This window comes from Lissotriton helveticus, chromosome 4_1, assembly GCF_964261635.1.
Source record: "Lissotriton helveticus chromosome 4_1, aLisHel1.1, whole genome shotgun sequence".
NCBI classification, from domain to species: Eukaryota; Metazoa; Chordata; class Amphibia; order Caudata; family Salamandridae; genus Lissotriton; species Lissotriton helveticus.
Window position 1 is genome coordinate 1,497,856,213 of NC_136063.1, and position 12,029 is coordinate 1,497,868,241.

The following is a 12,029-nucleotide window of genomic DNA, read 5'->3' on the forward strand; positions in this document are numbered from 1 at the left end:
GATTGCTCTATATATATATATATATATATATATATATATATATATAATACATATTTAAATATCGAACCAAACCACATTCACTGGATGATGTCATCAGTGATGTCATTTGAGATGTCATCAGTGATGTCACTGACCATGTCATGAATGATGTAATATAACATGTCTGAAACCTACGGTTTTTTCAGTATATATATATATATATATATATATATATATATATATATAAATATATATATATATATATATATATATATATATATATATTCCTCCACCAAGTTGCAAGTAGCAAATAGCACGCAGCACTCCCACAGTTTAACAGTGTAACGATTTATTCTATCTTTTGCAGTGCCATCACCCCCCTTCACTTTTGTGAAGGGGGATGATGGCACTGCAAAAGATAGAATAAATAGAATATATATATATATATATAAAGGTTTTAGGCTGCTGGGGAATTTTTAGAGTACAGGGTGTGTTTAGGTTTTGGGGTACTGAGGTATTTTTAGGGTTCAGCGTGGGTTAGGGTTTCGGGGTGTAGGGGGTAATTTTAGGGTTCAGTGTGCGTTTAGGTTTTGGGGTGCTGGGATATTTTTGGGGTTCAGGGTGCATTTAGGTTTTGCGGTGCAGGGGTAATTTTAGGGGTGAAGGGGGTAATTTTAGGGTTCATTGTGCGTTTTGGGTTTGGGGTTTGGGGTAATTTTAGGTGTCAGGGTAGAATAGAGTTTTGGGGTGTAGGGGGTATTTTTTAGGGTTCAGTGTGCGTTTAGGTTTTGGGGTGCTGGGGTATTTTTAGGAGTCAGGGTGTGTTAGGGTTTTGGGTTTTAGTGGTAATTTTAGGGTTCAGGGTGGGTTTAGTGGTGCTGGGTTATTTTTGGGGTTCAGGGTGCGTTTAGGTTTTGCGGTGCAGGGGTAATTTTAGGGGTGAAGGGGGTAATTTTAGGGTTCATTGTGCGTTTAGGTTTTGGGGTGCAGGGGTAATTTTAGGTGTCAGGGTGGAATAGGGTTTTGGGGTGTAGGGGGTATTTTTAGGGTTCACAGTGGGATTAGGTTTTGGGGTGCAGGGGTACTTTTGGGTTTAGGGTGGGTGTTGGACTTTTTGCAGGGTCATCCCTGAACTTTTTGCCTTCCTCTTATATTTTTTCTTACCTGTTGTTGGATATTTTATGACTCTGGGCACTTTACCACTGCTGATTAGTGCTAAAGTGCATATGCTCTCCCTATTGTAAATTGATGTATGAATTAGTGATTCCATGATTGACTGATGTGGTTTACTGGTCAGACCCTACTACAGTGCACTGAGTGTGCCCAGGGCTTGTAAACCAAATGCTGCTTGTGAGCTTGCAGCACTGGTTGCCTCCCACAGAAGAAGCCTTGTAAAATGTGTCTAAGGCCTGCCATTACAGAGCCTGTGTGCAGTCTGATACTGTCATGCTGACTGGGCAAGTTCACCCACTTGCCAGTCCCTAAACCTTCCCTTTTCTTCATATCAGACACCCTATGGTAGGCCCAAGGACAGGGTGCATTGTAAGTATAAGGTAGGACAAGCCCTGATGTGGGTGGCATGTCCTAACAGTGAATTACAGCCGTTTTCGTTTTTCACTATTGCAAGGCTACTTTTCTCCATAGGCCAGAATGGGCAGTAGATTATTACATTTTATAATCCTAACTGACTCAGGGAACATGGAAAAATTTTAGTTTAGTATGCCTGAACTCAGAATGATAAAATACATATTTTATAGTGAATTTGTTTTTTAACATTCTGTGTTTAAAAATACCACTTTTAGGAAGTAGGTATTTTCTTGTCTAACTATCCAGGACTGCCTCTGCTAGGTTGTGTATTCCTTGTCTGGAGTTTGAGTGACAGGGCTGGGGAATTCCAGGAGACAGGGTGAGTCTGCCCAGTGGTGAATAGAGAGATATGCGTCTAGATGGGAGGGAGTAGTTGCACCTGGGACCTGAATAGGACAGTGCCTGCCTCCCACAGTGCTGTCTCCACCCCCTGTGGCGCGTCTGATGTCTCTGCCCTGCACTGTGAAAGAAGAGAAGGAATCATGTCAACAAAGTGCTCCAGGGCTGTGCATTCCCTTCATAATGCTGGCTTCACCTTCCTGTGGGGTGTCTGATGTTTCTGCCCTGCACTGTGAAAGGAAAGAAGGAGTCATGTAAATAGAGTGGTACAGAACTGGATTGGACTGGGCAAAGGCCCCTCTGCCCTCAGAGGACAAAGGATTTTGGGGTATAAATATTGGGACCCTGATCCCAAGAAATTAGATCACTTTGGACTACAAGAAGAAACCTCTGCTGAGAAGAGGAACCTGAAGAACTTGAGGAGAGACTATTCCTAAGCTGAAGTGCTGCTTAGGGGATTGGCCTGCAGTGGTTGCCTGACTGCCAAAGAGAGGAGAAAGAACTTTGTGTGCTTTACTTTCAACTTGTGAAGTATCTCCAAGGGCTTGGAAAAGAGCTTGCCTCCTGCTGAATTCTCATGGACAACAGACTTCAGACTTCAAACCCCAGCTCCCCAGAATTCTTTGGAAGTGCCTGCTGCTGTTTTGGGCCTTCTGATGGACTGCGTGTTGCAAGGAGCTGGAAGCGCGACTCAACGAGGAACAAGCGTGTCGCTGCTGCTGCCGTCGAATCTCTGAACAAGGGTGTCGCCGCTGTAGCTGTCGTATTGCACCGCATCGAGAGAAGTGTCTTCCAACGAGGAAGAAGCGTGTAGCCGTCACTGCTGCTGCTGTTGCACTTCTGAACAATGCTGTCGCCACTGGAGCTGTCATATTGCACTGCTTCGAGGTAAGTGCCTCCCATCTCCCGGAGAAGCGCGCTGCCGTCGCATTTCTGAACAAAGATGCCGCCGCTGTAGTTGTTGCATCGTACGGAAGCTTCTCGCAAACGTCGGAGAAGAGTGTCTCAGCTGAAGCTGTTGCCGTCGCATCGCTGAACAAGGGTGTAGCCGCTGCAGCTGACGCATCAAATCGAGACTTCTCGCATCATCAGAGAAGCCTGCCGCATCTGGAAAATCTTCATGTCTTTATTTCTTTGCACCAGAACTTTGACATATTTCCATCGTTGCAACATTGCTTGTTGTGGAAGCGCAATGCATCGTATGGTACATTGACGTAAAGTGTTGCATCTTAAGAACTGAAGTGAATTAAGCTAAAGCTATCATCTTAAGTATAGTATTGTGTGTTTTTGTCGTTTATGGTCTTGTGGTAAATCTATATAAAGAATACTTATTTTTAATATACAACTGTGTGGTGTCCATCTGTAGTGTTGTCACTGGGATACTGTATGTGGTCACAAATGCTTTTCACACTGCCTCTCAGATAAGCCTATCTGCTCGTGCCAAGCTACCAAGGGGGTGAGCAAGGGTTATTTTAGGAGTGTACCCCCTTACCCTGACTAGAGGCAAGGGTCCATATTTGTCACAAGTACCTACCTGTGCCAACTAGAGACCCCCAAATCTAACAGTGGGTTTAGGGTTATATATATATATATATATATATATATATATATATATATATATATATATTTCCACAGACGTCTCCCCCACAGGAAGAAGACTTGAGGCAGCACTCAAGGTCCGTTCAATCCTTTATTTTCAATTAACACCATGGGCATTAACGCGTTTCGGGGGTTTACTTTCCTTTGTCAAAATGCCCCCCTGGTGAGTAAGTCGCCACTGCTGCTTGCAATCCCTTCATCTAAGAAGTGTGTCCTTCCCACCACTTGAAGTAGCGTGGGTTGCCTCCAAAACACGGTATGGAGTCGCCTCTGTGTTCGCAGGTGAACCACATTTCCCAGCATGCAACATCATTCCCAGGCTGGCGGCGATCCCATCCATCGGTGCGTTTATTTGGTGAGTGACCGATGGGTTGTGTGAGCAGGCAGGGAGTGTAGCTAGTTTTCGGGGCATTTAAAAAGTCAATCACGGTCCTCTCCCCCTCCCATGCACTTCCATCCGTCGTGGCGCCGAGAACACCGTTAAAGTAAGGGTGTAGTCCCATAAAGTATGGACTGCGCATCCGCAGCCGTGTCCACTCCAGATTTCGTGCGGGGCAGTCAGGGGATCTTCCATGTAGCGACCCCCTTAACACTTGCGGGGGGTGCCAGCCTTAGCGCGCAGCAACACTCCAAGTCGCGTCGCTAACCACGCCATATGTTTCCACAGACGTCTCCCCCACAGGAAGAAGACTTGAGGCAGCACTCGAGGTCCGTTCAATCCTTTATTTTCAATTAACACCATGGGCATTAACGCGTTTCGGGGGTTTACTTTCCTTTGTCAAAATGCCCCCCTGGTGAGTAAGTCGCCACTGCTGCTTGCAATCCCTTCATCAAAGAAGTGTGTCCTTCCCACCACTTGAAGTAGCATGGGTTGCCTCCAAAACACGGTATGGAGTCGCCTCTGTGTTCGCAGGTGAACCACATTTCCCAGCATGCAACATCATTCCCAGGCTGGCGGCGATCCCATCCATCGGTGCGTTTATTTGGTGAGTGACCGATGGGTTGTGTGAGCAGGCAGGGAGTGTAGCTAGTTTTCGGGGCATTTAAAAAGTCAATCACGGTCCTCTCCCCCTCCCATGCACTTCCATCCGTCGTGGCGCCGAGAACACCGTTAAAGTAAGGGTGTAGTCCCATAAAGTATGGACTGCGCATCCGCAGCCGTGTCCACTCCAGATTTCGTGCGGGGCAGTCAGGGGATCTTCCATGTAGCGACCCCCTTAACACTTGCGGGGGGTGCCAGCCTTAGCGCGCAGCAACACTCCAAGTCGCGTCGCTAACCACGCCATATGTTTCCACAGACGTCTCCCCCACAGGAAGAAGACTTGAGGCAGCACTCGAGGTCCGTTCAATCCTTTATTTTCAATTAACACCATGGGCATTAACGCGTTTCGGGGGTTTACTTTCCTTTGTCAAAATGCCCCCCTGGTGAGTAAGTCGCCACTGCTGCTTGCAATCCCTTCATCAAAGAAGTGTGTCCTTCCCACCACTTGAAGTAGCGTGGGTTGCCTCCAAAACACGGTATGGAGTCGCCTCTGTGTTCGCAGGTGAACCACATTTCCCAGCATGCAACATCATTCCCAGGCTGGCGGCGATCCCATCCATCGGTGCGTTTATTTGGTGAGTGACCGATGGGTTGTGTGAGCAGGCAGGGAGTGTAGCTAGTTTTCGGGGCATTTAAAAAGTCAATCACGGTCCTCTCCCCCTCCCATGCACTTCCATCCGTCGTGGCGCCGAGAACACCGTTAAAGTAAGGGTGTAGTCCCATAAAGTATGGACTGCGCATCCGCAGCCGTGTCCACTCCAGATTTCGTGCGGGGCAGTCAGGGGATCTTCCATGTAGCGACCCCCTTAACACTTGCGGGGGGTGCCAGCCTTAGCGCGCAGCAACACTCCAAGTCGCGTCGCTAACCACGCCATATGTTTCCACAGACGTCTCCCCCACAGGAAGAAGACTTGAGGCAGCACTCGAGGTCCGTTCAATCCTTTATTTTCAATTAACACCATGGGCATTAACGCGTTTCGGGGGTTTACTTTCCTTTGTCAAAATGCCCCCCTGGTGAGTAAGTCGCCACTGCTGCTTGCAATCCCTTCATCAAAGAAGTGTGTCCTTCCCACCACTTGAAGTAGCGTGGGTTGCCTCCAAAACACGGTATGGAGTCGCCTCTGTGTTCGCAGGTGAACCACATTTCCCAGCATGCAACATCATTCCCAGGCTGGCGGCGATCCCATCCATCGGTGCGTTTATTTGGTGAGTGACCGATGGGTTGTGTGAGCAGGCAGGGAGTGTAGCTAGTTTTCGGGGCATTTAAAAAGTCAATCACGGTCCTCTCCCCCTCCCATGCACTTCCATCCGTCGTGGCGCCGAGAACACCGTTAAAGTAAGGGTGTAGTCCCATAAAGTATGGACTGCGCATCCGCAGCCGTGTCCACTCCAGATTTCGTGCGGGGCAGTCAGGGGATCTTCCATGTAGCGACCCCCTTAACACTTGCGGGGGGTGCCAGCCTTAGCGCGCAGCAACACTCCAAGTCGCGTCGCTAACCACGCCATATGTTTCCACAGACGTCTCCCCCACAGGAAGAAGACTTGAGGCAGCACTCGAGGTCCGTTCAATCCTTTATTTTCAATTAACACCATGGGCATTAACGCGTTTCGGGGGTTTACTTTCCTTTGTCAAAATGCCCCCCTGGTGAGTAAGTCGCCACTGCTGCTTGCAATCCCTTCATCAAAGAAGTGTGTCCTTCCCACCACTTGAAGTAGCGTGGGTTGCCTCCAAAACACGGTATGGAGTCGCCTCTGTGTTCGCAGGTGAACCACATTTCCCAGCATGCAACATCATTCCCAGGCTGGCGGCGATCCCATCCATCGGTGCGTTTATTTGGTGAGTGACCGATGGGTTGTGTGAGCAGGCAGGGAGTGTAGCTAGTTTTCGGGGCATTTAAAAAGTCAATCACGGTCCTCTCCCCCTCCCATGCACTTCCATCCGTCGTGGCGCCGAGAACACCGTTAAAGTAAGGGTGTAGTCCCATAAAGTATGGACTGCGCATCCGCAGCCGTGTCCACTCCAGATTTCGTGCGGGGCAGTCAGGGGATCTTCCATGTAGCGACCCCCTTAACACTTGCGGGGGGTGCCAGCCTTAGCGCGCAGCAACACTCCAAGTCGCGTCGCTAACCACGCCATATGTTTCCACAGACGTCTCCCCCACAGGAAGAAGACTTGAGGCAGCACTCGAGGTCCGTTCAATCCTTTATTTTCAATTAACACCATGGGCATTAACGCGTTTCGGGGGTTTACTTTCCTTTGTCAAAATGCCCCCCTGGTGAGTAAGTCGCCACTGCTGCTTGCAATCCCTTCATCAAAGAAGTGTGTCCTTCCCACCACTTGAAGTAGCGAGGGTTGCCTCCAAAACACGGTATGGAGTCGCCTCTGTGTTCAGAAAAAGAGTTACCCCCTCGGTGGGACAGCACACGCAGGCAGGACATTATGAAACACAAAAGCAGCTACCACGCGCTTAATCCTCACTCGTCCTCCTGTCCAACGCGTTTCGGGCGTGCGCCCTTCCTCTACTCATGTGAGTAATTTGCATTCTTTTGCATTCTGGGACTGGTAGTTCACAAAATCTTTACCCATGTGGGTCGTTGCCATTGATAACATCAATAAAGATTTTATCCCTTAGAGGAAACAATGTCTCTATAGAGCCGCCATTGCCCAGGGCCTCAAATAAGTAGCAGCCGATCTGCTCAGATTTTAAGGGCGGTGCTGCCCCGTGACTGGGTCAGCCACAATAAATGTCAGAAAAAGAGTTACCCCTCGGTGGGACAGCACATGCAGGCAGGACATGCTGAAAGGCAAAAGCAGCTACCACGGGCATAATAGTCACTCGTCCTCCTGTCCAACGAGTTTCGGGCGTGCGCCCTTCCTCATGGATAGTATCTGAAGAATCAAGGCAAGCCCGAAACGCATTGGACAAAAGGCGTTTGTTTGGTGTGAATAAAGATCCTTAGTGAACGTCACCTGTGAGTGCTTATTTCTCTTAAATTTTGGGAATGAGAGCTGAAGTATAGATATAAAATAAATATATAAAAAAATATTCGTAAATATATATTGTGGGGCTGATTTACAATAACTGGCGCATGCCTGCATATCAGCAGGGATGCGGCAGTTATTTTGCGTCACAGCAGACACTTCTTGCGCCACCATGGATGCGCCGCATTTACAATGTGGTGCACCATGGGGCGAGACTAGACAAATGCGTGACGCATCTGATGCCATAAAGGAGGCACATTGCTGGAGTTGCGTCACAAGCGCGGCGCAGCTCCAGCAAGGCTCGGGTGCCCCTATGCCTAACATGCTCCGTCAATCCTTACGCCTGCTTCAAGCAGGCGCAGGATTTTGGGGCAGCATGGCTGTAAAAGTGACTGAGTAAAATCTTGTAGATTTCACTCAGCCACTTTTAGGAGGTGTTCTTGAGTCTGAACGCCCCCCCACCCCCGTGCCTGAACGCCCACATGTGGCACAGGGCTTTACAACGTGACGCATCTCCCTAGATGATTCCCATTGTAAATACCCCGCAGCATGGCGTTGGCTTTGCGACACTGCTGCATCACAAAGGTGCAACGGTGGCGCAAATGTGGTGTACGGGGCTTGTAAATCTGCCCCACCCCCATAAAAAGAAAATATATGTATATATATATATATATATATATATATGTATGTCGGAAAAGACGCCATCCAACAAGTTCCCAACGAAGCCAAAGGAAAAAATAACGCCAGAGCGAAGCCACAGCTGAGTGCTAATTTCTTGGTGCTTTATTTTGTGCTATATCTTTAGCCAGCAATCTGTCATGACGCGTTTCGCCTCCCAAAGAGGCTTGGTCACATAGTTTGTCATTGACATAGAAGAAGGTATAAATACTAAAAGCCACTGCAAATTCAGCTGTAAATTATTAGAAAACAGTGAACATGGAAAAAATACTGCCTGTAACATCATGGCATAGAGCAGCAAATTAATCCGGGGCATGGTGCCCGTAACAATGTAAACATCTTTCATATACAAAATATGTTCAAATGTATATTACAAAAAATGCTTAAAAATTGTAAAATAATCATTTTTTACACACTAAAACCAATTTCATAAGTTATATTTACAAGGCTAAAAACCCATATTTCATATAACTATATATTTACATTGATTTATCTAAGGATGTGCAAATGCATAAACAAGGATATTGGGAGGAGTGGAAAACCAAAAGTTATGTTATTTTCCAACTCGCAATCCCAATATTCCAATATTTTGTACACAATAAAAACAAATCTACAGGTCATATTTACAAGGCTAAGTCCTATATTTCACATAACTGTATATATTGATTTGTCTAGAATCATGCAGATGCAAACTAAGGATATTAGGAGGAGTGGAAAAAACCTATTCTGTGTCACTTCCCACCTCGCAATCCCAATATCCTGACCACGTTCATTGTTTCCTATATATTTAGTCAAAAAAGTCATAGACTAAAAATTGTAATGGCTTTCTTTGTTCAAGTGGAAACTCATATACCATACATTCTTTTCATATGCCTCTTCTATACATACTGGAGAGAACAACCAGGTGTGAATATGGTGTATATGTGATTTTAAAATCGTGCGTGAAACAACCACCCTGTTTCCTATTCTCGTTTTGTATCACCTGATCCCAGGTGATTCGATTCATATTCCAACAGTGGGAGAAAGAACGGGGTGCAGATGGAATATTGTGTTGTCATATTTCAAGAGATATTTTTATAAACACGTGTACATGTCCTCACTGGCGTTTAGGCCCCCTGGATTCTTACTATTAAATTCCTGGATATATCGTGTTTCCAAAAGTCGTAGCTTCGCATCCCTGTTGCCTCCCCTCTTCAGTGGCGGGATTGTGTCGACCAGATAGTATTGTAATCCATCTGGGTTACTGTTGTGTGTTGACTCGAAATGGCGTGCTACAGGATATGTTTGGTCCTTTCCAGAAATGGCTCGTAAATGTTGTAGGATTCGCTTATGGGCAGGCAACCGGGTGCTGCCCACATAGCGAAGCCCACATGGACATTGTAACACGTATACCACATACTCCGTTTTACACGTGAGTCTATGTCTAATGGCGATGGGTTTTTCGTGGAAAGGGGTGGAATAATGGGTTTTGTTGACCCCCTGTCTGCAAGCTTTACAAAAGGGACACTTCTTGAAACCCTTGTTCAGGTCCATCCAGGTTCCCGACAATTGTTTGTCCAAATTGTTGCTGACTAGTGCATTTGCCATTGTGATTGATTTACGAAATGTAAGTTCTGGTTTGTTGGAGACCAACCTGCCTATCACTGGATCCCTTTTAACCAGGTTCCAGTTTCTGCTGAATATTTTTCTGATTTCAGCATGTTGGGTACTGTAAGTTACAATGGCCCTCGATTTTATTGAGTCTGCCTGTACAGTTTCAACCCTGTTTGTACCTCTCAGCGTTTCTGATCTAGGGATGTTACGTGTACGTTCAATGGCTGTGTCCAGTAGAACTGCACTGTAACCTCTCTCTAGAAAGCGAATCTTGCTGGCCTTCTGAGCTTTGTCACACTCCTCATCTGTGCTACAAATGCGTCTCATACGCAGCATCTCCCCATAAGGGATGCTGCGCATGAGATGCCCAGGATGCTGGCTGCTGGCATGCAACAGCGTATTGCCAGAGGTTTCTTTTCTATGCAATTTTGTCTCCAAATTCATTTCATTAATGTAAACCTCTACATCCAAAAAGAAAATCCTTTCTCTATGGATCTCAGATGTGAACTGTAAATTGAAATTGTTCACATTTAACCTCGTAACAAAATCAGTAGCATCCTCCATGGACCCCTTCCAAATCATAAAGAGATCGTCTATATACCTCAGATATAGGACAACGTTATTGGTCATTGTGGCCTTGTGGTCCCCCATGAGGACCTGCTCCTCCCAAAGTCCCATGTGCAAGCACGCGAAACTTGGAGAGAAGCAGGCCCCCATGGCCACCCCTCGTAGTTGTTGGTATACCTGGCCACAAAAAATAAAAAAGTTCTGTTCAAGACATAACTTCAACATGCCAATAATCATTTTGTTGTGATGTATATAGTTCATGGGGCGTTTGTCCAAATAGTGCTCTACTGCCTTGATACCGTCACAATGTCTGATAGAGGTGTATAATGACTTGACATCCAAAGTCATTAACAGATATTCCTCACTCCAAATGACTTGTTCCAATTTCATTAAAAAGTCAGTGGTATCTCTCACGTATGAATGTAGTTTTGTTAACCATTCTTGCAAAAAATAATCGACATATCTTGAAATATTCTCAGTGGAGCTGTTGATTGCAGATATAATCGGCCTGCCAGGTGGGGCAGAAATATCCTTGTGAACCTTTGGCAAAAGGTAAAAAGTGGGAATTACTGGAAAATCCTTCTTTAGGAATTGGAACTCGTCTTTTGAGATCAATCCTGCACTTTTCCAGGCCATCAGTTTTGAATTTTGTTCGTTCCAGCCCATTCTGATGGCCCCAAAGTTGCTTTTCCTGTAACAGGATTGATCTCCCAATTGGCTCTCAGCTTCCTTAATATATAGTCCCCGATCCCACAAAACAATATTTCCGCCATTGTCGGCCTGTTTAACTATGACATCTTTATTCTTACTTAATTTCTTGATTAGATTGTCATAGTTTTGATTTTGTCTATTGATTGCAGAATGTTTCTTGTTTGTGGAAATGTACAGCTTTTTTAGGTCTTCCATGATGAAATCGTGATACACATCAAGATTATCGTGAGGCATGATCGGTAGGAAGGTTGACTTCGCCTTGAATGGGGTGGTACCTGTTCCAGTCCCTACCCCTGTCTGTGTGGCTTCCATGAGGCTGACATCTGCCCCTTCCTGTTGTAGAGACCAAATTTCCTGGAAAGAGGGGGCGTCTCCCACCGTCAGGATGGATGGACTTTTTACTGTTGAATTTTTCGCTCTTTTGTATGGCTGCATGCGGTGGAATTTGCTTAATTTGAGTTTTCTAATAAACCTGAATGCATCCAGACGGGTAGTCGCATAATTGAAATCTCTGGGGGGGCAATATGATAATCCCAAACCTAGGATAGCCACCTCCTTTTTGGTCAATTGAATCTGGGTCAGGTTTATGATGGTTCTGGTTTCTGGATTGTTTATTGTTGTACTTTCTTCCATTTTCCGCGTTTGTTCCTCCTTGTGCCTGCAGCGTTTTGCTTTGTTGCATTTGCGGCGTTCGAGCCGCTTGCGATTGGCTCTCTGTCGCCTGGAGCAACATTTGCATTGGGTTTCACTCGAGGTCTTAGGGTGTCTCTCCGATTCTCGCAAAGGCAACTCACTTCCTGGGCAAGAGAGAGTTTTGTAAACCCCAATTGTTCCGATCTTGAGGGTTCACTTTCTATCTCACTCTCTGGCGCCGAACTCAAATCAATTGAGGAAGAGGAAACTGATATTGTTCCCAGTGTTTTTTGAGTGCCTTTCCCCGCCCTTGCTTTG